This window comes from Sciurus carolinensis, unplaced genomic scaffold (assembly GCF_902686445.1).
Source record: "Sciurus carolinensis unplaced genomic scaffold, mSciCar1.2, whole genome shotgun sequence".
Classification (NCBI taxonomy): Eukaryota; Metazoa; Chordata; class Mammalia; order Rodentia; family Sciuridae; genus Sciurus; species Sciurus carolinensis.
In genome coordinates, this window is record NW_025920178.1 from 93055 (window position 1) to 120113 (window position 27059).

Genomic DNA, 27059 nt, shown 5'->3' on the forward strand with positions numbered 1-27059 from the left:
ACAGTGGGAGAAAATCTTTGCCAATCATACTTCAGATAGAGCACTAATCTCCAGAATCTATAAAGAACTCAAAAAACTCTACACCAAGAATGCAAATAATCCAATAGACAAATGGGCTAAGGAAATGAATAGAAATTTCACAGAAGAAGATCTCCAAGCAATCAACAAACATGTGGAAAAATGTTCAACATCTCTAGTAATAAGAGAAATGCAAATCAAAACCACCCTAAGATTCCATCTCACCCCAATTAGAATGGCGATTATCAAGAATACAAGCAACAACAGGTGTTGGCGAGGATGTGGGGAGAAAGGTACACTCATACATTGCTGGTGGGGCTGCAAATTAGTGCAGCCACTCTGGAAAGCAGTATGGAGACTCCTTAGAAAACTTGGAATGGAACCACCATTTGACCCAGCTATCCCACTCCTTGGCCTATACCCAAAGGACTTAAAATCAGCATATTACAGAGATACAGCCACATCAATGTTCATAGCTGCTCAGTTCACAATAGCCAGATTGTGGAACCAACCTAGGTGTCCTTCAATTGATGAATGCATAAAGAAACTGTGGTATATATATACAATGGAATATTACTCAGCCATAAAGAATGATAAAATTATGGCATTTGCAGGCAAATGGATGAAATTGGAGAATATCATGCTAAGTGAGATAAGCCAATCTCAAAAAACCAAAGGAAGAATGATATCGCTAATAAGTGGATGATGACACATAATGGGGTGTGGGAGGGGTTAGTGTTAGGGTTAGAGTTAGGTTTATGGAGGGGGGCAAGAATGGAGGAAGGAAGGACTGTATAGAGGGAAAAGAGGGGTGGGAGGGGTGGGGGGGAAGGGAAAAAAATAACAGATGAATCAAACATTACCCTATGTAAATTTATGATTACACAAATGGTATGCCTTTATGCCATGTACAAACAGAGAAACAACATGTATCCCATTTGTTTTACAATAATAAAAAATAAAATAAAAAAAAAAATGCGCCTTTTAACAGAAAGTCCATCATTCTCCTGATCACTTTAGAAATTCAGCCTCGTGAATTTCACTTCCAATCTGTTTTTCAAGTCAGTTCAGTGCTATGCAACTCTTAGACTGAGCTCAGCTAAATGCAAGGGCAAGGGTTATGACATGTCAACTCAGTGCCATCAGTACCTGTCTTCTTCATGATATTAAGGGGAAACTTCAGTGACAGGTTAATTTTGTATCATATTTAATTTTTCTTTCAAATTTGGGTTTCCTTTGTTTTGTGTGTGAAACAGCTGAGAACACACATTTATGAAATGGCACTGTATGAGCCAAGGATTAACACACCTTTTGTCCTGTTTGTGAAATTTGACCTTGAGTTAACTTTCTAGACCTGTTTGCCTGGAATATTGATAAAGGTGTAACATCAGCCATGTTACTGAGCAGCTCTGTGTATGGTAGAAATGATCTCTGACTGTGAAATGTCTCTAACTGGGAGCACAGAATAAAGTCAAGATATTCATTTGGAACCATAGTCCTGTGCATCCTAAAAGTGTGGTAGTTCTTGAACATATAAGTCCTTTGTGGAGACCTGGAAACTTTGCCTGTGGAGCTGTTATTCATATTAATTCTTGTCAGGGCAGAGTGACTTTAAACCAGTGTAACTTCTGAGTTACTACTACACCTACTTATGTAGTTCTAACTCTGTCACACCTGAACTCTTATAGGAGGACCAGAAAATGGCTCCTGGACTGCTTCTGGGACTTTTGGCAGGTTCTTCCCACCGCAGAATAAAGCTCACAGCTACCCTAATAGCAGGCTGTTCTGTCCTCCTATTCCTCTAAGTGGATTCAGTGATAAGGCAGTGTATGTTGAGCCTAAGTACTTAGTTCAGCTAAGAAGATAGAGAGTACACATAACACCTACCTATCATTTGAAAATATTTTTGTATATTATTTGATATTCTAAAATTTTGCTGCAAAAAAAATAATGAAAAAGTAAATTGAATCCTGAAATTAACATAAGACTAGTTATCAAAATAACTTTGGATTTCTAAAATATTTATATTCATCAGAATGCTCAGTCTCACACTATATAAAGCCATAAATCTGAATATTGATCATATCCTGATTAAATTGCTCTTGAACCTCTTGTAGGCATTCATGTTCCATGTAAGAGCTTGATTGAAAAATATCTTCTTCAATTTTGTGAAGTATATACATCCCCTGTTCTATGACAGTCACATATGAGGTACTGTTGTCCTTACTAGCACACTGACAGTATCAGGATGATTACCACACAGAGGAAGGACCCTCTTATATCTACATCATCAGTGCCTAAATGTCAGCTCTGAGTGAACTGAAAATACTGCTTTGGTTCTTCTACTACTGAGGCATTTGGTTGTTTTGTTGTAAAATTTGGTGGTTTCATTGTAAAATATTTCTTTAATGTTCTGGGTCAGAAGCAGGAAGGGTAGCTTAATAATATTGTGCAAGAAGTTTCACTTCAACTATCTGTCTGTCACACGTGACAAGGGAGGTATGTATGTGTGTTGGGTGGATGAGTGGGTGTGGAGTTCCAGCTTCCATCCTAAAAATGAATGCTTTACTAATAATGAGGGTAATGAATGCATTTGTTATTCTTTTCATGACTACTCTCCAGTTGAGACTTCTGACAGAGACCACAGTATGGATGGGCACAGAGAGGTCAGCTGAACTGCTGGGCTTACAAATACAGGCAAAGCAGCAACTCCTGGTAGGGAGAGCAGTGAAATCAATAGATTGCAGACATGAGAGGGAAAGATATTGTCCATGGAATACATAATTGATAAGAATTCTGTTATTGAAAACCTGGAATTGAGCATGAGCATAAACAGGTGCAAAGTTTAAGGAGATGCTCTCAAGGAATCTGCATACAACAACAGACAGGAGTGAGACAATGATAGGAAAGGACACATGTGAGAATCAGCTTTTCTAGAGCCTCCATGAGCTGAGGATGCTTTTTATATCTGCATGAGAGAGTGACTTCATAGGTCCTGAAAGAGGAGTGACTGATATTGCCTTAGAACCCACTGGGACAGCTTTTAGGCTTTTAGGGGGAATTACTGCTACTGGAAGTGGTCACTGCATAGAGAGTGACCAAAGGACTGGCTTATGCAGCCTTCAGGGTTCTGTAGCTTCTTCATCCAGTCCTGATGAAAAATCCATGTGTGCTTTTGTTAGTTTCTTAGGGCTGCTGTAGTAAATTAACACAAATCTATGTATTAAAACTTTTTTTTTTCATTTCTGGAGTCAAGACGTCTGAGGGTTTTAGCAGGGCTGCGTTCCCTTCTGCTGCTTTGGAGAAGGAGAATCTGTTCCTTGCCTCTTTTGGCTTCTGGTGTCTGCAGACCTTTCTTGGTTTGTCTCATATAGGGATACAGGTGATTGCACTTAAGAGTCTGCAATGGACTGGATGCCTGAGGCCCCACCAAATTTCATATGTTGAAATCTTAATCCGCAATATAGTAGTATTAGAGGTAGGGCCTTTTGGATATAATTAGATCCATGAGAGTGACACTCTCCCACATAGAATTTGTGCCCTTATTAAAGGGACCTGAAATCTCTTTCTCTATCTTCTCATCTTGTAAGAATAGAAGGGAAAGTTGGCTGTCAGCAACCTGGAATAGGGTGCTCACAGAACCTAATCATATTGTCATCCTATCTTGGATTGTCAGCCTCTAGAACTATGGAAAATAAATGTAAGTTATTCATAAACCATGCAATCTATGATACTTTGTGATAGCAATCCAAAATGACAGTGACAAAGCTCAACAATGTAAGCCCTCCTCTCAAGATCCTTCACTTACTTATATCACATATAAGATGATATCTACTATTTTGCCATGCAAGTTACTATTCACAAGTTCCAGAGATTAGAAATAAATATATCTTCAGAGACCACCGTTCTGCCCACTATAGTGATCACATAAAATTATTCCAACTGAGTGGACCCAAAAGTACCACTAGTATTCAGTTACTGGTGCTGAGAGGGGTGGCCTAAGAGAGCAGTCCCTGTTCTGGAACAGTCATTTTGAACTTCCCGATGAGCCACATGATAATGCATGTGGGTTATACCCACTCTGTTCTGTGCTTTGTCCATCAGGCATCTCTGCATACCAAATAACACAGTGACAGGGCTCCAGTCAGTAGAGGAACTTCCCAGGTAGGGGGTCTCTTTAGGCCCAGGTAGAAGTGTTAGCTTTCTTCATGAAACTTATGATTATGATGCCTGCACTCTCCTCAGAGTTCACATGGGTGGTGATGCGTGTTAACCTACATGAATATTCTCTTCTCACTGTTGTTGGCAAAGGCCCAATTTCCCACCATGACCTTGAATTCCCATCAGATCAGAACTGGAGATCAGAAAGGCTGAGGTCAGGATTTTTGATCAGAGTCTGTGTGTATTTATATGTATTTATGAGAATTTTTGAATGTTTGCTATGTGTGTGTTAATTTTGTGTATTTCTTTGGGTATTTGCTGTATGTGTGTCAGGTTGCTCAAGGTAATACCTAAAAATCTTTGTGTGTATCATGCTGTTGTGCAGTGTGAGTGGATATCTGTCCTGTCTTTTGGCAACTCTGAGTGATGCTCAGTTGGGTTATCTATGAAAATCATGGCATCTGTGAGTGAAGCTGAGTTGGGTTAGATATGAAGAATGTGACTCTCCAGGAAAATGCCAGAAAAGTAAGGGCCTGATCACATAACACTGGCTAGGAACTGGGAGAGAAGACAGTAGTCATGTGTTCTAGTCAGTTTTTTTTTTTTTTTTTGCCACTGTGACTAAAAGATCTAATCAAAACAATTTTAGGGGAGGAAGAGTTCATTAGAAAGCTCATGGCATCAGAGGTCTTAGTTCATAGAAGGCCAGCTCCATTCCTTAGGGCTCCAGGTGAGGCAGAACAGAAGAGTGTGGCAAAGGGAAACACCTCCCATATGCTGAGGAAGCAGAGAGAGAGAGGTCTCCACTCACCAGATATAAATATATATCCCAAAGCCATGCCCCAGTTCCCACCTCCTTCAGTTACACCCTAACACTTCAGTTATCACTCAGGTAATCCCTATCAGGGGATTAATTCACTGATTGGGTTAAGACTCTCACAACCCAGTCATTTCTTCTCTGAACCTTCTTGCATTGTCTCACGTGTGAGTTGGGGAGGATACCTCACATCCAAACCATAACATCATGTAAACCTATTTATCCATATTCTGAAACATTTTGTTATATCATCTTTCAATTGTTTCTTCCTGATCCTGTGTTCTCTGAAGGCAAAACAATATCACAAGTGTTTTCATTGACCTTTCAGTTTTGGACCTGAGACTAAGATTGTACAGTGTTTATCATTTCTACTTGTTATTTGACTTCTAATTAAGGAAGTGATATGAGCTTTTATTAACAAGTCACCTAGGTAAAATTCCTCCTAAAAATTTCTGTTGCAGTTCAAATCTTTTACCCAGAAGACTATATGCTGCCAAGATTTTAAGATTATTTAGTATATGTCCAGGAACATTTTCAGGGATGTTCAGATTTTCTCAAGGTTGGCATTTATTAAGCTCTGACATATGGCATTATTTGAGGAATGGCCAAATATTACTGAGGAATTTGCTGAGCAGTTCTTGGGTCTTGGACATTCTCCTAGGAGAGAGGGATGCAAAGAAGAATTGGAAATAAGCTGATTTAAGTATATTGTCTTGAGGCTTTACCCCATTACAGGGGATCTACTGACAACAATCTAGGTCAGCATGGTAAAAACGGGCAGGACAGCTAGTCCTAAGACCCATCAGATCTTCTCTCAGCTCAATACTGAAGACTACATTCAAGGAAGCACTAACAGATTGATGGACATGGGACTTTATAAGCCTCTGAAGTACAGGAAAATTGCTGGGAAGAGAAGGGAGTTGAGATCAATAGGAACTTGAACTTTTTAAAAAGATAAAAACCTAAATCTTAAATACTGAAAAAAATGATGTCTGCTTAAGGAACAGGGAAAGGATGGTCACCCTCATTACTTTCATTCAGCATTGTATTGGAATTGTTAACCAGTGCAATGAGGCAAGAAAAAGAGGAAAAAAAAAAAAGGAAGTGAAGAGGGAAAGAAAAGGAAGAATGAAGTAACTCCCACATTTCTAGATCACCTGGTATGTATGTAGAAAAACTAGAAGAATCTACAAATTACTAGAATTAAAATAATGAACATGTTGAGGTTACTAAACATAATAGGATCATATACAAGTTAATTATATTTCTATATGTAACAGTAGAAAATAATTATTATAAATACATTATTTTTAAAAACCTCTCTTTCCACCAAAACAAAATTGTAAGTTAAAATCTTCAAAACATACCAAGAAAATTTTAGGAAATCATAGTTAAATGAAGAAATGCACTATGATCATTGAAGACTTAGTAGTAAGTTGTCCATTCTGCCTAAATAAATTGGTAGGATTAATGCAGTCCTAATGAAAATGGCATCAGGTTTTTGTGGAAGTTGAGAAGCTGACTCAAAAATCATCTTAAAATTTTTTTCTAAAAAGAAGAAAAACCTGGGAGGCTTCCACAGCCAGATGTCAGTTTCTACTACATATTCACAGTAATTAAAAGAGTATAGTGTTTGACACAAGAATCAACACACAGACTGGAAGAATAGAATAGAAAGTCCAGAAAAAGACCCACACATTAAATAGCTGATGTGGAAAAATGCACCAATCCAATTAAGGGAGGAAAAATGATTTACAAATTAGTGCTATATCAAGTACAAATATATTAGGGATAGGTGGAAAGGTTAGCAATATAGCTTTCAAAAAAAAGTAAAGGAGAATATCTTCACAATTTGGGAACACACAATGATTTCTTAAATTATGTGCAAAAAACACAACTTTGAAAAGAAAATATGAGTAAAGGAGATTTTCTAAAAATTAAATTACTTTCTTTGAAAGCCAACACTAGAAGTAAAATACTGGAAGAATACTTGTGATATACATAAACAAAAACTATATTTTGAATGTAAATAACATAAATTGAAAAACATATTGTCTAAACAAACTCAAATGACTCTAATAGGTATCTCATAAGAGATGATGTCTGGGTATCTGATTAGCATATGAAAATTGTTCAATATTATGTTGGGAAAACAGATTCAAACCATAGGGACGTAAAATTTGCATTCATGAGAATGGCTGAAATTACAAGGACTGAAAGTGTCACCACTTCACAAGGATGTGGCATACTTAGAACTGACACACTTTGCTGATGGGAGTATAAGTCTGTGTGATCACTTTGGAAAACTAGCAGAACCTACTGAAGCAAAATGAATGTTTTCCCTGTGACCTGCTGACTCTGCCCTGAGTAGATAGCCACGAGAAATTAGTATACCATGTGAACTAAAAAACACACAGAAATGCTCATGAAGGTTTTCTCTTAATGGTCAAAATTTATAAGCCAAGTGTCCATTAATAATAAAAGGGGTAAACTGAGGTACATTTGTATAATGCAATTCTGCATAGCAATGAAAGCAAAACTACTGCTTCATGTAACAATGTACATATCCCACAGCTAGACTCTAGAGTGAATAAAGAACAAGATATAAAATAGAACATATAGGATAATTGCATATGTAGCATAACAGATAAAATTAATGTGTGATGATAAGGGTTAGAATATTATTTATCTTTGAGAATATCAACTAGGAGGGGTTATAAAGGGGCTTCTAGGATACTAAAATTGTCCTGTAGATTAACCTAGAAGATGGCTACCTGGGTGTGTATGTGTGAGAGAAATCATGAATCTGCTCACATGAGATTTATATTCTTTACCTAGTTTAAAAGGAACTAGAGTTCAGAGATAAAGCTACATTACATATTAGGTCCTCTTGATATTTGAGACTGGCTGAGAAGCCATGGAAGAAGTTACTATAGGGATTCATTACCCTGGAAGCCCTCTACCCAGAGAGAAAAGAGAGCATAACAGAGCTCTGTAGTAAATAGAAAGATGAACTCATTTTATTTTTGTACTTTAACAAGTAAATACACATATGTGTAGATAATCATTGTAAGATACAAAAATGTAGCATCTGGCTCAAAGAAAACATTTAATATATATTATTGATATTACCATGGTGCGACATAGTAATACTATCACCATGATTGTTTAATTGCTGTTAGTGACCATTATTAGTGATTTTGGCTGAACTAGAAACCTATATTGCACCATTACCAATCTCTTCTCATTTCTCCCTCCCCCACCACATCCCGTCATTCAATCCCTTCTCCTCATCTTCTCCAAAGCTCCAAAAAAGGAGCAACTCAGTACTAGGTACGGGGAAATTGCTGTCTTCATCTTCGGAGCAGAATGTAGGTCTTTGGGGTGCAGTGAAGGCACAAGGGGAGCCAAGGGGCATGTTGCCTTCAGGCAGAGAACTTACAGACAGAAAGGAGGAGAAGCAGTAGGCATCATTCCACCTTTGTCCTGCATCATCTGCACAGTGTTCCCCTGGGCCAGCGTTGTTGGACTCTTCCCTGTTCCAGTTTTGGTAGCTCACTCTCCTTCCTGTCATGTCCACAAACTGGACTTGGTTCTCCTTGTCTGTCATGCCTAGGATGGCAGAGTGTTTGACCAGACTCTGGATGGCCTGATTCTCTTCAGCCTTCAGTGGCCATGGACCTGGAACTGGGCACACACAGTCTTGGCACTGTTAAAGTTCCTGGTTTAGCCACTATTCCAGAATAACTTCTTTCCAACTTTCCAAATTTTTTGCTCACAGACAATACCAGTACTAAAATGTGAAAAAATAAGTGATGCTGGCTTGTCTTTAATCCCTGGCCACTGTATGTCATGGGGTAAAAAGTTTTCCAGAGTAGAGTTGCCAGATAAAATAAAGTTACATGCAGTTAAATTTGAATTTCAGATAAATAATGATTTTTTCATCCATGTAAACTCCCATGCAATTTTTGAAATGTACTTAATACCAAACATTTTGCTCTTTTTACCTGAAATTCAAATTTAACTGGTGTCTTATCTTTTGTTAAAGCTGGAAACCTTAAAATGAAGGGACAAACTTAGCACATATCCTTTGTCCTTTTGGATCAGAAGTCTAGAACTGCAATTCTGAATTCTACCATACTATTAACTCAAGACTAAATAGAAATGTCTCGGAGTATTTGGCCCAGTTCAGAAAGAACAAGTATGGTTCTGTTGCCAGGGCTAGACACCAGTATAACAAAGAGGCAAACATACAATTTTCAAGTGAGAAAAGATCAGAGTACAGTATTAGGGTCTCTGAAATCAGACTGATATCAATTTATAACCCAATTCTACCACTTATTAGCTCTACTGTGCATTTAAACAAGCACTTTAACTTCCTTTTGCCTCCATTTCTACCTAAGGGGGGTTGTGAGGATTTCATGATATCAGAATAAAAGAAATGCCTTTCCAGGTACTAGAAAATTATATGTATTCAATAAATATTCACTGACCTTCACCATTTCCTAACATTAAGGTACTTTAAGAACAAGAGAGAGAACTTACACTTTTTGATGCATTCTAATTCTGATTTGAGAGCTGCTATTTAGTAAGCAGCAGTGCTAGAATCACATTCTAGAATATTAAAATAGAGCAAAGGAGCATTGTTGAGAAGGGGCCCCAAAACTGTGTATGTAGGAGGCTGGGTGCCTTTATTTTAACTTTGAAGGAAGATGAATAGTACTAAGAAACAAAACAAAGAAAAATACCTCTGAAGGTTTCAAGATGGCAGACTAGAGGGCGGCTGCATTTCATGTTGCTCCAGGACACAGGATTCAAAAGAGGAGATAGTGAGAGACTTGGGACCAACTCAAAGCCACCGGGTGAGTCTCTCCCATTGGGGAGGCATCCCGGATGGAGCGGTAGCCCCAGAACACAGGGAACTTTGTGAAGTAGAGTTGCCCAGCGAGACACCCCTCCCCCCCGCTGGAGCAGAAAACACAGACAACTGGGAACATTGTAGAGGTGGCTGCTCAGCACAGCGCATGGACTCGGAGCAACCACTAGGGCTCTGGGCGGTTGCCTGAGGAGGAGCTGCGTGGCAAGCTGTTTGGACTCAGAGCAACTGCTTCTGAATACCGGGGGGCTGCCCAGAGGAAGAGGAGAAACACGGTGGGTCACTTGGTCTAGGAGTGACTGCATCAGAGCTACAGGTGGTTGCCACAGGAGGAGGCGAGTGGTGAGTTGTTTGGACTCAAAGCGACCACTCCTGAACACCAGTGGCCTGCCTGGAGGAGGAACACGGTGGGTCGCTTGGTCTCCGAGCCACCGCTCCTGAACCCCCTGGGGGCTACCCCGAGGAGGAGGAGGAACAGGGTGGGTCACTTGGACTCGAGTGACTGCCTAGGGCTACAGGTGGTTGGTGGGAGGAGGAGATGCGAAGTGAGTTGCTTGGACTCCTAGTGACTGTGTCGGAACACCGGGCAGCTGTCCGGAGGAAGAGGTGTGTGGCGGGTCTCTGGGTCTCGGAGCTATTGTACGGGGCTCCAGGTGGTGGCTCAGAGGAGGGGCCACATAGCCAGGTGATGAGGTGCAGAGCAGGGTCCCAGGACCTAGGCGGCTTCTTGCTGGAAGAGCCACACAGAGACAGGCCTAGGGGCAGAGCGAAGTTTCCAGGACTGCGGGCAGATTCTCTGAGGAGAGGCAGCGTAAGGAGACTCATCTGCGAAGGATGAGGCTCCCAGACCCAGGAGGTAGGTCCGGGTCACTGGGAACATTCCAGAGGAAGACAGTCCAGCCCAGGTGGTAGTTGTAGATTGAGGGGAACCTCTAGGAGGGGAACTGACCAGCGAGACGTCCCCACCAGGTGAGTCTTCCCTGCCAGGTGAGGTTTTCCCACAAGGATGGTAAAACCAGAGACACAGGCACAAACAGGCCTTGCCTCAGCCCGCAGCCTAGTTCCCCTTTGGATGACCATTGGTCAACAAGTGGAGGCACCTCTGCCCACTATCACGGAATATACCCCACCTGAGGGTCACCACCCCTAGAGAGGCAGCTTCCTTGTGGAGCACCGCATTATTCCTCCATGACTTCAGGCTACTGAAGGATAAGAGGGGATATACTAGCAATCTTCAGGGACATTATAAGTCAATAGAGGAAATCTGCAATATCTTAATGATCCACTGATTCCTGAACAATATGAGAAAACAAGGGAAGAAAATGCCCCAAACAAATCTAGATGTTACATCAATAAAATCCAAAGACAGCATGGCAGAAGAAATGACAGAAAGGGAGTTCAGAATGTACATAATTAGATTGATCTGGGAAGCACACAATGAGATGAAAGAGAAAATGCAGGCATTGAAAGATCGCACCAATCAACAGTTAAAAGAGCAAAAACAGGAAGCAAAACATCATTTCAATAAAGAGTTAGAGATATTGAAAAAAAAAAACAGAAATCCTTGAAATGAAGGAAACAATAAACCAAATTAAGAACTCCATAGAAAGCATAACCAATAGGATAGAACACCTGGAAGACAGAACCTCAGATATTGAAGACAAAATATTTAACCTTCAAAACAAAGTTGAACAAACAGAGAAGATGGTAAGAAATCATGAACAGAATCTCCAAGAACTATGGGATATCATGAAAAGGCCAATTTGAGAATTATTGGGAATGAGGAAGGCTTAGAGAAACAAACCAAAAAAATGAACAATCTATTCAATGAAATAATATCAGAAAATTTCCCAAATCTGAAGAATGAAATGGAAAATCAAGTTCAAGAGGCTAACAGGACTCCAAGTACACAAAATTACAACAGACCCACACCAAGGCACATTATAATGAAGATACTTAACATACAAAATAAAGACAGAATTTTAAAGGCTGTGAGAGAAAAGAACCAAATTACATTCAGGGGGAAACCAATATGGATATCAGCAGATTTTTCAATCCAGACACTAAAAGCTGGAAGGGCCTGGAACATTTTTCAAGCTCTGAACGAAAAAGGATGCCAACAAAGAATCTTATACCCAGCAAAACTTACCTTCAAATTTGACAATGAAATGAAATCGTTCCATGATAAACAAAGCTCAAAGAATTTACAAAAGAAAGCCAGCATTACAGAACACTCTCAGCAAAATATTCCATGAGGAAGAGATAAAAAACAAAGAAGCAAATCAGCAAAGGGAGGAATTATCCTAAAGGAACTGCCAAGTAAAGGAGGAACCAAGATGTGTCAAAAAAATAAATAAAATTTAAAAAATGAACATAATGACCAGGAATACAAATCATATCTCAATAATAACCCTGAATGTTAATGGCCTGAATTCTTCAATCAAAAGACATAGACTGGCAGATTGGATTAAAAAGAAAGATCCAACAATGTGTTGCCTGCAAGAGATTCACCTCATAGAAAGAGATACCATAGACTAAAGGTGAAAGGGTGGGGAAAAACATACCATGCACATGCACTCAGCAAAAAAGCTGGAGTATCCATCCTCATTTCAGATAATGTGGATTTCAAGCCAATGTAAGTCAGAAGGGATAAAGAAGGACATTTCATACTGCTTAAGGGACCATAAATCAGCAAGATATAACAATCATAAACATCTATGTCCCAAACAGTGGCTCATCCATGTATGTCAAACAAATCCTTCTCAATTTTAGAAACCAAATAGACCATAACACAATAATACTAGGTGATTTTAACATGCCTCTCTCATCACTGGACAGATTTTCCAAACAAAAATTGAACAAAGAAATGATAGATCTCAATAACACAATCAATAATTTAGACTTAACAGACATTTATAGAATATACCATCCAACCAAGAGCAAATACACTTTCTCCTCAGCAGCACATGGAACCTCCACTAAAATACACCATATATTATGCCACAAAGCTAATGTCAGCAAATACAAGAAGATAGAGACACTACCTTGTGTTCTATCAGATCATAATGGATTGAAGTGAGAAATAAATGAAAGAGTAAAAAACAGAAACTACTCCAACACCTGGAGGTTAAACAATATGCTATTATATGATGAATGGATAACAGAAGATATTAGGAAAGAAATTAAAAAATTCTTAGAGGTAAATGAGAACAATGAAACATCATATCAAAATCTCTGGGACACTATGAAAGCAGTACTTAGAGGAAATTTTATTTCATGGAGCGCATTTAATAAAACAATTAAAACTCAACAAATAAATGACCTAACACTACAGCTGAAAGCCCTAGAAAAAGAAGAACAGACCAACAACAAAAGTAGTAGAAGACAGGAAATAGTTAAACTCAGAGCTGATATCAATGAAATTGAAACAAAAGAAACAATACAAAAAATTGACAAAATAAATAGTTGGTTCTTCGAAAAAATAAACAAAATTGATAAACCTTTAGCCACAATAACAAAGAAAAGATGAGAGAAAACCCAAATCACTAAAATTCGGAATGAACAAGGAAATATCACAACAGACACGACTGAAATACAAAACATAATTAGGAGCTATTTTGAAAATATATACTCCAACAAAATAGAAAATTTTGAAGAAACCAACAGGTTTCTAGAGACATATGAATTGCCTAAACTAAAGAGGAGTACATACACAATTTAAATAGACTAATTTCAAGTAATAGAAGAAGTCATCAAAAGCCTACCAACAAAGAAAAGTCCAGGACCAGATGGGTTCTCAGCCGAGTTCTACAAAACCTTTAAAGGAGAGCTCATTCCAGTACTTCTCAAAGTATTCCATAAAATAGAAAAGGAGGGACCCTTCCCAAACTCATTCTATGAAGCCAATATTACCCTGATACCTAAACCAGACAGAGACACATCGAGGAAAGAAAATTTCAGACCAATATCCTTAATGAACATCGACGCAAAAATTCTCAACAAAATTTTAGCAAATCGCATACAAAAACATATTAAAAAGATAGTGCACCATGATCAAGTGGGTTTCATCCCAGGGATGCAAGGTTGGTTCAACATCAGGAAATCAATAAATGCAATTCACCATATCAATAGACTTAAAGTCAAGAATCACATGATTATTTCGATAGATGCAGAAAAAGCATTTGATAAAATACAGCACCCCATCATGCTCAAAACACTAGAAAAAATAGGGATAATGGGAACACTCCTTAACATTGTAAAGGTCATCTATGCTAAGCCCATGGCTAATATCATTCTAAATGGTGAAAAACTGAAAGCATTCCCCCTAAAAACTGGAACAAGGCAGGGATGCCCTCTTTCACCACTTCTTTTCAATATCGTCCTTGAAACTCTAGCCAGAGCAATTAGACAGTCCAAAGAAATTAAAGGGATATGAATAGGAAAAGAAGAACTCAAACTATCCCTATTTGCTGATGATGTGATTATATACTTAGAGGAACCAGGAAATTCCACCAGAAAACTTTTAGGTCTCATAAGTGAATTCAGTGAAGTAGCGGGATATAAGATCAAAGCACATAAATCTAAGGCATTTTTATACATAAGTGATGAATCTTCAGAAAGAGAAATTAGGAAAAGTACCCCATTCACAATAGCTTCGAAAAAAATAAAATACTTGGGAATCAATCTCACAAAAGAGGTGAAAGACCTCTACAATGAGAACTACAGAACACTAAAGAAAGAAATTCAAGAAAACCGTAGAAGATGGAAAGATCTCCCATGTTCTTGGATAGGAAGAATTAATATTGTCAAAATGGCCATACTACCAAAAGTGCTATACAGATTCAATGCAATTCCAATTAAAATCCCAATGATGTACCTTCCAGAAATAGAGCAAGCAATTATGAATTCATCTGGAAGAATAAAAAACCCAGAATAGCTAAAGCAATCCTTGGCAGAAAGAGTGAAGCAGGGGGTATCGCAATACCAGAACTTCAACTCTACTACAAAGCAATAGTAACAAAAACGGCATGGTATTGGTACCTAAATAGAAAGGTGGATCAATGGTACAGAATAGAGGACACGGACACAAACCAAAAAAAATACAATTTTCTCATACTAGACAAAGGGGCCAAAAATATGCAATGGAGAAAAGATAACCTCTTCAACAAATGGTGCTGGGAGAATTGGAAATCCATATGCAACAGAATGAAACTAAATCCATATCTCTCACCATGCACGAAACTAAGCTCAAAATGGATTAAGGACCTCGCAATCAGACCAGAGACCTTGCATCTTATAGAAAAAAAAGTAGGTCCAGAGCTTCAACAAGTTGGCTTAGGACCAGACTTTCTCAACAAGACTCCCATAGCACAAGAAATAAAAGCAAGAATCAATAACTGGGATAGATTCAAACTAAAAAGCTTTCTCTCAGCAAAGGAAACTATCAGCAATGTGAAGAAAGAGCCTACAGAGTGGGAGAAAATCTTTGCCAATCATACTTCAGATAGAGCACTAATCTTCAGAATCTGTAAAGAACTCAAAAACTACACCAAGAATGCAAATAATCCAATCGACAAATGGGCTAAGGAAATGAATAGACACTTCACAGAAGAAGATCTACAAGCAATCAACAAACATATGGAAAAATGTTCAACATCTCTAGTAATAAGAGAAATGCAAATCAAAACCACCCTAAGATTCCATCTCACCCCAATTAGAATGGCGATTATCAAGAATACAAGCAACAACAGGTGTTGGCAAGGATGTGGGGAGAAAGGTACACTCATACATTGCTGGTGGGGCTGCAAATTAGTGCAGCCACTCTGGAAAGCAGTGTGGAGACTCCTTAGAAAACTTGGAATGGAACCACCATTTGACCCAGCTATCCCACTCCTTGGCCTATACCCAAAGGACTTAAAATCAGCATATTACAGAGATACAGCCACATCAATGTTCATAGCTGCTCAGTTCACAATAGCCAGATTGTGGAACCAACCTAGATGTCCTTCAATTGATGAATGGATAAAGAAACTGTGGTATATATATACAATGGAATATTACTCAACCATAAAGAATGATAAAATTATGGCATTTGCAGGCAAATGGATGAAATTGGAGAATATCATGCTAAGTGAGATAAGCCAATCTCAAAAAACCAAAGGACAATTGACATCGCTAATAAGTGGATGATGACACATAATGGGGGGTGGGAGGGGTTAGTGTTAGGTTTAGAGTTAGCGTTAGGGAGGGGGGCAAGAAAGGAGGTAGGACGGACTGTGTAGAGGGAAAAGAGGGGTGGAGGGGTGGGGGGAAAGGAAAAAAGAACAGAATGAATCAAACAACATTACCCTATGTAAATTTATGATTACACAAATGGTATGCCTTTACGCTATGTACAAACAGAGAAACAACATGTATCCCATTTGTTTACAATAAAAAAAAAGAAAAATACCTCTGTTTCCACTCAGTCCAAAACATGTCTTTATCTGACGATTGTATCTAAAGACACGTCATGTACACATACATATCAAATGCACACATGCACTCCCTGAGTACCTAGCATGACAGAAATCTGCAACTGGAGTTCCTCACTAATTTTTTCCAATAAATTGCTCTATCAAAGACTAAAAGAAACCTCTGGAGGGATTATTAGGAGCTCGTAATTATTGACTAAAGACAGAGGATTTTTATTTTGAACAGTATTGTTTTTGTTTCCTTTTGTTGTTTTGTTTTTTTCAACTTTATTCTGAACTTAATCAAGAAATCATGATGTATATTTTTTGAATTGGTCATTATCTGAGTGAAGAGCGCTTGAGGCAAGTTGTGTGTCATAGATGGCAAAAGTAGCAGCTTCTCTCGTGTAAAAAAAAATGGAGACTACTTTCATACTCCTTGAATCTGGGTTGGACTCATGACTTGTTAGGACCAATACAATGTGGCACAAATGATAACGCATGTGTTCTGCGCTTCAGTAGGCCTTGAAGCGTTTGTTCTTTTTACAATTGGGAATGTTATAATTTCTGCTATTTGAACAACCCCTGGCTGGCCTGTCCAATTAGAGGCCCATGTCTTAATCTCCTCAGTCCAGCTGACATCCACATATGAACAAAACCACTGGCCATCCATTGGTTCACTACAGACTGAGCTCAGTTAAAATCAGAAAATCTGTGACTGACTCACAAAATTGTATTTAAATAAATGCTTGTGTTTTGAACGCACTAATTTTGGCTTGACTTATTTCTTCTCTTAGTCATTGGACATAGTAGCTCAAAAGATATAAGTGCCATGCCATGGATATAAGTGCCATGCCATGGATATACTCTTTGGGGATAAAAGACATATTAAGCCCACACTCGGATATCCTATTTTCTCTCTCTAGGCCTGGGGTATAGTTGGTGAGGGAGTGGCCCTGAAAGGTTAGTAAATATATACTTAGGCATTGGTAGAAATCCCTTGATGCACCAAGTAATCTAGAGAGTGCTGATGACCTTGGACCAAGAAGCAACCCAGTCCTCTTCCCATAAAGCATCAGGAAAAGTGCACCTCCCACCTGATTATTCTGGTGGAACTTAGCCTCATGGATCTTCCCCGGACATATTCCACAGTCGCCCTTTTCACCCACCGCACCTTTTGATCCAGGGGGCCCAGGTGGGACTTGTGAACCTCTGAGCCTTTGATCTTTTGGAAGATAAAGAAAACATGACTAGTTATCTGTTCTTTTTCTCTCTTTTCCAAGAACTTAATGCCCAATTCCTTCCCAGAGAAAGGAGACATTGACCCAGGGCCAATCTTTTGAGCTACTATGTCCAATGACTAAGAGAAGAAATAATCCTCCTGTGTTCCATGGGATAGCCTACCTTGAAGAATGCTTTCCCAGATAGACAAGACAAACACATGTCACAAACTGATAGGTGGAAGTCTGGATTGGCAGAGGACAAGAGATGCGTCTCTGTTTTGAGTTATATGATATAGTAGGAGAAACTTAATTGTCCTAGATAGGACATTCCTCCCATGTCTCCAAGCAGTTTTCTATGGAAGATCAAGAGTCATGCAGCTGGAAGAGCCAACAGGTACCTGGTTCTCCCTTTTCTCCTTGGCTTTATCATGTCCATCTTTGCCTGGGAAACCATTCATGCCTGGAGGAGTATAGGCCATCACAGGGCAGGTCTTTTGGACTTCCTCATTCAGAAGGAGAAGAAATGGTGAAAACAAACACAGTCCTCTCCTTACTGTGAGAAAAGAGAGATTATCTTGTTCAGTTAACCAGCACTTAGTTGCCACACATGCCCTCTGTCTTGAAACTTGGGCACAGGCAAAGTAGAAATTGGTGATCCCTTCCTGGACTCTAGATTGGGTATTCAGTGAAGGAAACCTTCCTTGTGATGTTGTGTGATTAGTACTTTAACAAGTCTGCACAGTGACATGCACCAGGGGATTTTGAGGGCACTCTCAGAGCCCAGGCCTCTGATGTTACTGCTAGAAGGTGGGGGATGTGTTTCCTGTGGCAGTGAGAGCAAAACCACTACATGTCTGTACTCACTCATGACTGTTGGCTTAAGAGATAGGAAGGCTGGAGAACAAGGTGTCTGCAGAAGCTCCCTCTCTCCCCCACCCCTGCCTCCCTTTGTGCTCATCTGCAATCCAAACCCCAGTTTTATCTCTGTGTAGATGATTTCCCTCCAGGTCCAGTTAAATCTCATTTATTCAGTTCCAGGTACTAAACTGCAGATTGTGATTCAGAGAAGAAGAATCAGGTCCCAGCGTCAGCTCAAGTCATCTGATAGTCACTAGCCTACCCCAGAAATAACTTGAGTCTGCTTCTGATTGGTGCTTTAGTTCCCACAACAAGATATCTCATTAGAGTATTTTCACTAGAAACTTCCCAATACCTTTGCCCAAGCAGAGTGCTAGAACCCTCTCTACTTCCTGTCGTATTTCTCCTATATTTTGTGAGTCAAAACCTCTGGCAATTAGACAACTTGCCTCAAACCCCTCTCCCATTTTTCAAAATCTGTCCTTCAAAGCTTTTCTTCTAGTTGTTCCTTCCTGGGAAACCTTATCTGCCCAATCCCATGGATCTAATGTTTCATGGCTCTCTGCAATAGGTAATTAGGGTAACTCCATGGTACGGTGTTCCTGTAAAACAGAAAGAGACACCCCTGACATGATTTCTGTCTGCTATGCATCTGTCACTACCCCTAGATAGCCTCTTCTGGGTATCCCAAGTCAAGTTGAGCCCCTTGACTCTTGATCAAGGAACCCAGATCAACATAAATGACTTACGATGGGGCTTCTGCACAGCAGGGTTTCAGTACATAAAACATTCTTGAAAGACAAAACTATAGTTACAGAGAACAAATGAGTGATTGATAGGAATAGAGGTATGGTAAAACTATAAAGTCTTATTGGGCATATAAGTCTTATTGGGCATTATTCTGTGTCTTTTTCTTAGCTGAAGAATTTATTTTTATTCTTGCAGTCTTGTACTAGGAAGTCAACATTAATAATCCATCATTCACAATTTATTTATAGAAAATGTTTTAATCCTTAACTTGTAGATTAATATCCTGTGACTCCCAAGTTTTATTATTCTCCTTCAGGTCTGAAGAAAATGATTAATTTATTAAGTTCCATAGACAGCCCAGTCCACTGACATAACATTTAGTCTGAAGGTCTTAAACTCATGAAGATTAAGAATAGCCAGTTACCAAACTGGCTTGAAACCTGATTGCATTCCTGGCTCAGGATACCTGCAGTGGATCTGTAAGTCCACACTGACACCAAATTAAACTAGGCCATGTATCTTACAATTTTTTTCATGGAAGATTAACAAATTAACATTAAAAATTTACCAAAATTTCACCTCATTATGGTATTTTCTTCAATTAAACTTTCAAAATGTCTCATTAATTGTGAATTAATTGCAAATAACTTCATGTAGGATTTGTTTTTAAAAGAAGTTTGCCCAGCATTTCAAAATGTACAGAATTAATACAACTTTTAAAATATCAAAGATCCTATACATATTGTACTTTTCTGCTAGACCGGGCTAGTATCTTCCATGGCAAGAAACCAAAATTACTGAATAAATTACTTATTAAAATCGATAGAAACTTGATTAATTTCCTTGACATTATCAACATCATTATCAAAATATTCTAGGATTTTGTGAAATCTGATTCCTTAAATAGAGTTTTGAAGTTTAACTTCCAGACATGGGGGAAAAACCCCTCATATATTGAATTTATGTCGTTTTTTTTTTTTTTTTTTTTTTGGTCCCTCAATGACCAATTTTTAAACAAATTATGTTTCATATTTCTTGGCTTAATAAAAAACTATAATTTCTTTCATCCAAATTAAGAAATAACATACTCATCACAAACTATTAATCATTAAATGTCTATGTATGTTTGTCTGTAGGTCCCATAGAACCTTTTCAAACTTTTATAATTGAGATTTTTTTTATAAATTATGTAGTAGAATCCAATTAGATAAAGAAAAACTTATTTTGTAAAAATAAAATAACTTCCCAATATACTTGTCAGTAACAAGCTATTCATTTTCATTTGTGTTCCACTGAAGACATTACTGAAATCTGTCCAACTGTTTATTTCCAATATTCTTCAGAATATTTTTAAGATCGACTATAGCTAGAGTTCTGACTTCCATTTGGACCTTGCTCTCCTTCACTGTTTGGAGGTGGTATTGATTTTGGCATCTTACTAGGAATAATTGCCACCTCTTTTCTCTCATCAAAATTCTTCCACTGCTCATATAGTTTTATAATAACAATGAATATTTCCAAAATCTTTTCCATATCCACAGAAAGCTCAGCAAACCACCATCTGGCATCTCTCTGCTGTATGACACAGGCCACATATAGGCAAACTAAAGCTATCATGAAAGAAGGATACAGTAGGCAAAGATCTGTTCTGTAGGTATCATTCACTGTCCTCCATGCAGGGAAGCAACAAGTCTTCTTGGCCCATGTCCTGCACATACTGAAGCAAAGGTGTATATGGATGATTCACTATTTTAAGCAACAATCCATTAGTTCTAAAAGACAGAATTCACATTCTAATATATGATTCAACCCTATAAGGAAATCCCTTTGGAAAGGCATATGAAAATCTAATTTTTAATACAGAAGTAGCAGCAGCAACCAGTCTTGCCTTTGAGACTATGCCAAATTCTGCTTCTTTGAATGCCAAAAAGACAGACCTAGGAGCCATTAATACAGGATCTATACCCTTCAGTGAATACCTAGTACATAATTTCTTGAAATAGACTGTAGCAGGGGCAATAACTTGCTGTCTTAATTTAAGATGTTTTACCTACTGCTTGGATAACATTTGTAAAAAATATTTGTAATTTCCAATATTATTATTCTGAGAGAAATTTTAAGTCCTTTTGGCACTCCTTCAACAGATGATGTTTATCCAACATCCATTACAAATAGTGGGTGCTCTGCCAAAAGTTCCCTGCCATAGAACACAGTTTGCCCTGATAAAAAAAAAAAAAGCATCAGCCTACTCACAGCAGCTCGCAAAGCGATCATAGACCCAGTTCATTGGAGCTGAGGCTCCTGGATCAAATCGACTTGACTCTGCCTATTCTGTATTTTGATTGTGGAAGTTAAAAACCTATGATTACAAAAAATAATTTTCATAGGTTAAACACACAAAAAAAGAAAACTATGTAGATAAATAACAGCTAAATCCAAACAGCATCTGCATCTTACTGTTGTATTAGTCAATTTCCTGGTTTTGATACTTTTGTACAATGGCATGTTAGATCCTGTCATTCATTGAGGAATGATGATTGAAAGGCATATGGGAATTTTCTTTACAATTCTTTCAACCACTATATTAAACTAAAATGATTTCAAAAGAAGTTTTTAAAAGGAGTCTCAAGGAATTTGTGAATGTTACAAAGACCATACATGCTTCCTTTAGAACTTTATCCAAGTATCACAATGTGAATAACCTGTGCAATGGGTTGAAGTGTGAGAAAGAAGGGACGTCTTCCCAATGGGAACACTATCAGTCTGCCCCAGGTTGCAGTGTGAGATTCATGTGATAGAACAGGGAAGCACTGAATGATAATAGGATTTGTAAGCTGTGTTCAAGACTTTGGAGATTCTCCCACAGGTCATTGGAGGCATTCCAGAAGAGAGATGAATACATTAGAATTTTGTAAGGTTTGTTTTGACTGAAATACGGAGAAATATTAGTAGGAAGTTGGATTGGAGAAAAGCAGACCTACATTGGAAATTGAATATGAAGTGGTAAACATTCATATTTTCATGGGCACACAAGTTTCCAATTTAAATACCTAAGGGCCATTCAGTTAAAATAAAAAACAAAGGCAAAGGAAGAGCAAATCTGGGGAGAAAAGGATGGGTTATCCTGTGGGTAAATGAACATGTTCCATTAATCAATGGGGATAGTGTAGAAGGAATGGAACAATAACTTTATGAAGCACAATTCACTCAATTATAAACTAAATTTCTTCTGTTGTTTTTCTGGGTTAGTCAGTTTTCCATTACTATAACAAAATACCTGAAATAATCAATATATAAAGAAAGGAAAGGTTTATTTTGGTTCACAGTTTTGAAGCCTGTGGTTACTTGGCCCAGCTGCTTTTGTGGTTGCTTTTGTACCTGTGGTGAAGCGGTGCACCATGGTGGAAGATTATGGCAGAGGAAGACTCTTCACCCCATGGCCAGGAATGAGAGAGAAAAAGAAAGAAATCAGAACTGCATAATCCTACTTAAGGGCATGACTTCAGTGGCCCCAAACCTCCCATTAGGCCCCATCTCTTAAAGTTTCCACAACTTTCCAAAAGTGCTGTGACCTGGGCACCGAGCCTTTAATACATGGATCTTTGGGGGGATATTCCAGACCCAAACTGTAGCCACTGTCATGAAAATTACATGTTAGTTTGGGGTATTGAGGATCCCCATCATGGGAGTGTCACATGGCCTTCAGGACCATATGGGGCAGTGTTGTAGGGGCCTCCAAATACCAGAAAGGATGTGAACTGGATGTGCTTCCAGGCTCTTTCCCACTGGATTCTCTGTGGTCTGTGAAGGGCCTGGTTTCCTTACTTCCTGCTGACCCATCTTCTGTGCCTGCAGTCATGCCTGAGATGGTAGAGAGTCACATGGCTAAAGCAAATGATGGATATTAGATTGGGCCCCATCTTCCCGACTGTGACATTTCCTGGAATTCAGCTGAGTTGGGGAAGGGCATCTGGGTGGGAGGTCAATCTGACAGTTGACCCACAGATTTGAGCACCACTCATTTATGAGCACCATCCTGCTCTCCAGTCTCTAGCAGACCTGTGCTGTGTGATGCCTCTCTCTACATGCATCATCCTCTGATTATACACTTTAATCTCTGCCCCACATAGAAGGCCACTGTGTGCCTTTGTTCAGGATTTTAGGCCCTTCACAATACTTCCTCCACTCTGACAGCCCCACTGGAAATCTATCTCATTCCAAGAGGCTGCAGAGGTGACTTCCTCTCCGACCCATAGGAAGACTGCCTGCCTCCATTCCACCTCCTTTGGTAGCCTGGGTGGAATCTCTCAGCTCTGCTACTTCCTGTCTGTGTAAGCTTTGCCAGGTTCTAATGCTTTCATATTCTCAGTTCCCTGTTGTGTGAAAGAGGGCACCACTGCCTTGACTGTGCACTCTTACACCCTTGTGGGGTTCACTCTCAGAATGCATGGCACAGCTCACACTGACAGCCTGATTCAGACAAGCCCTCTTCCTCTGTGGGATGTCTGTGCCATAGTTTTCTTACCTTGGAAGCAGTGTTCTTGCACAGTTCCGGCTGGGAGGCAGAAATGGGTTCAGAATCAGAAGTCTTGGTTTTTGACTCATGATTGTGAGTTTAGACAGACAAACCACATATTCTGGTTCAACTTTGGTTTTGGTCTCTATAAAATAATATTTTGAGCCCATTCCCTCTTCCACAAGGATGCTAAAAGTCTCACAAAGGCAATATATGGGAGTGTCATTACCCTTCAAAGGCTATCAGGAAAACACAAAGTCAATTATTGTTTATTTTCAAAATTTAGTTTTCTTTTTCCTATCTTTGCAGCAGGAGCATTATTGCACACAATTGTCTACCATGAGACTTTCTAGATTGTGAAGACAGGATTTTTTGTGGGATTTGGTTTTGTGTTGGGTGATTTGAGGGGAAGTTTAAGAAATTGTCAGGAAGCCAGGCAACTCTGAATGGGTATCTTATTATTATGAGATGAGTGAAGTGGAGCAAGGCAAAGCTATACTTTGTAAAGGAGCAGCAGATATTCATGTTAAGCAGGAGAAGGACATGTTTTCCACGTTTGTGGTTCACAGAGTGTCTCTTTTCTCTATGTATAAACATATTTTGGAGTGATTTCATGTTTCACACACAGTGGTTTTGTTCTAAGTTGGCCTTTGGTGGATTGTCCGTGGTCAGTAGGGAATTTCACAGCCTGGTCTGACTGTGAGACAACTGACAGCAGCTGTCCCTTTGTCAGTAGTGCCCCTTCTGGCACTAATGTTCTCCCTTCCATACTTTCCATCCTGTATTGTCCTGTGTTTCCACTCACACTATTTTTTCCTTGCTTGTCATGAACCCTGAGAAAATCCAGAGACACCATGGGTTTTCTTTTCAACAAAGACAGATACACAAAAATGCACATACCATTTTCAGGCATATTAGGGAGTTCATTTGTCCCTACAGTCATACTGGCAGGCAAACCCAACTGGCAGACATTTAGTGTAGGTTCAGAAATTTAGGGAGTTAGGCAGAAATGTTCCTGTCTCCCAGCCTTTGTCTCACTTTTGATTGCTGTATCCAACTTCATTTAACAGCCATTCTTTGATTCAACTGAGAACAAGGATGGCCCCTTTAAAAGAGAAAATTATGAAAGTCTCAAGACCAAATCATAAGTTGACATCTCTGTTACCCTCTTAGCTCCTGTCTTATCTTCCTGGGACCAGAACCAAGTTCAACTGTTGCAATAATGGATTAACTGCATCATTAATTTAGTTGTCCAAAATTCCACAGTGTATACTTGGAAAAAATTCACACTGTACTTATCCGGATATGTACTAATACATGTATATGTGTACCTCTGTGTGGAATTTCTGTATGTGAGTCTATGCCTTTTTGTAAATTGTGTGGCCCCGCCTATTATCATACAACACATCTTTGATTTTGAACCCTGAAGAGGTACAACACTCTGGAGTCATTTAGGAGACAGATATCACAATGTGATCTAAAGAGGGGAAATTTAAAAATAGAATATTAAACTATGATTAAAAAGGTGACTATAGGATATTAGAAATTTTCTGTGGTTCAGACTCCATTGAAAAGGTGGTTGAACCCACTGAATGGCCAAGAACTGCACTCATTTTCTGAGCCAGAATAGCTCTACAGTCATAGGGTAGACAAGCCCTCCAGAACAGGGTGGGACAGGCATACTAAAGCTGGTGACCATAATGGTTGCACAGTGGGAACAGAATGAAGCTGCAGCAAGAGGGCTGGAGCACTGCTTGACTGTGGGAGACCTTAGGGGAAGGGTTCAATCAGAGGAAATCACAGGCAGAGTGAGTAGGAAGCACCAGACTCTTCCCCTGTTTCTAGGACTGCAGTAAACTCTCCACCTCTCCAGGGTGCAGGCCCTGGCTCTACAGAGTATTCTCAACTCACAAAGCAGACCAACTGAGGGACATCCAGAAACTTCAGGAGGCCCTTGTTCTTGTGACATCTCTCTAGCACCATCTGTTGTAAAGTTTGTCACTTGAAAAATACTTAAAGGAACTCTGTCCTTTATCAACAACATAAATTAAAGTGTAAATTTATAGCCAAGAGTCCTCTTATAACCAGAAGTTTAGGTGTATCTGTGTATCTTCATGTCTGTGCACACTCATGTCTGTGTACATAGCAAGTCTATAAATTCCCTGTGTGTGCCCTCCATGTACATATAGAACCACAAGGATTACTCAAGCTGGGTTACATAGGAGATGCTGAGCTCCCACCACATCCTGTGGTGGGAGGAAAAAGGGTTTCTGTCAGAGGGATGGGCTAACTGTGAAACCATAACTAAGAAATTCATGTTAACAGAAAAAATTACAGGAGACAGAATTATCTTAGAATAGGGGCTTGATGGGTTGTGCCATCCAGAAGGGTCTGGCTTTAACAAAATGGAAGAGCCCATGGTTTCTTTATTTATAGCAGTACAGATCAAAAAAGGGATGGTGGTATGTATCGCGTCCCCTCTGGCCGCAGAGAGAGACACGACAAATGTCTGAAGCTTTGGAAGTTTATTGTGCACAGTCCCTCTCCTACACTTCTCTTACTCCTAGCTTCTGCGCACTCCCAGCTTCCCTTCTCCCAGCTTCTTCCAGCTCCCGCGTACTTCCAGCTTCCAGCTTGGCTTCAACCTCCGCCTTCGCCGCTTCTTCCTCTTCTTCCGCCCCCTCGCTCTCCCACCCACCAGGCTTATATACACTTCAACCAATCAGGGGAGAGTACACGAGATAAACGCGGACAGCTGCAGGCATAGGATGGGTACACGAGGGGGGCATGCTCTAGTCACATCGTTAACTAGCCAATCATTGGAATTCACTGGTTGTTTACTGTATAGCTGGCCGCTTTTGGCTCAGCGTCAGGTGCCATCTTGACCATGTCTAAGGCTGGGGGCCCTAGAAACCCCGACAGATCCCCCTTCTTTAATATTAAACTAAGGCTGGGGACCGTGTCTGTCTTAGGCTGAGTGGTCAGCATATGTCCTTACCCGTCATCAGAGCCTGCAGAGCATGCTGCAGCTCCTGTCTTAGGTTGGTACACAGCCACCTCCTTCATTACCCGTCTTTGACTACCGGTCCAGCATCAAGAGCCATACTAATGGGGGGCTGTCGGCCTTTAGGGCGGTCATGGCCTGATGAAAGATAATTTGATCTCTCTATTGGCTAGCTTGTAGATGCATGCCAAAACGAGTGAAGAGAAGGAGGCCAAGGCAGAGGAGTACCACCATAGCTCCTAAGCCTGCCTGCTGTTTGACAAATCTATAAACAGAAGAAAAACCATATAGCCATATTAAATACAGAAACAATATACATCCCAATGGAGTTACAATATGGGCAACACAAAACAGCTCTCAGGGAATAAACGCATCCCAGTCCCA

The 27059-nt window shown here is 39.5% G+C and overlaps 1 pseudogene; it reads right to left on the reverse strand.

Annotated features, from left to right (window-relative positions):
• Positions 1 to 20505: 20505 nt before the first annotated feature.
• Positions 20506 to 25127, reverse strand: LOC124974804 (cyclin-C-like; annotated as a pseudogene).
• Between the last annotated feature and the right edge of the window lie 1932 nt (positions 25128 to 27059).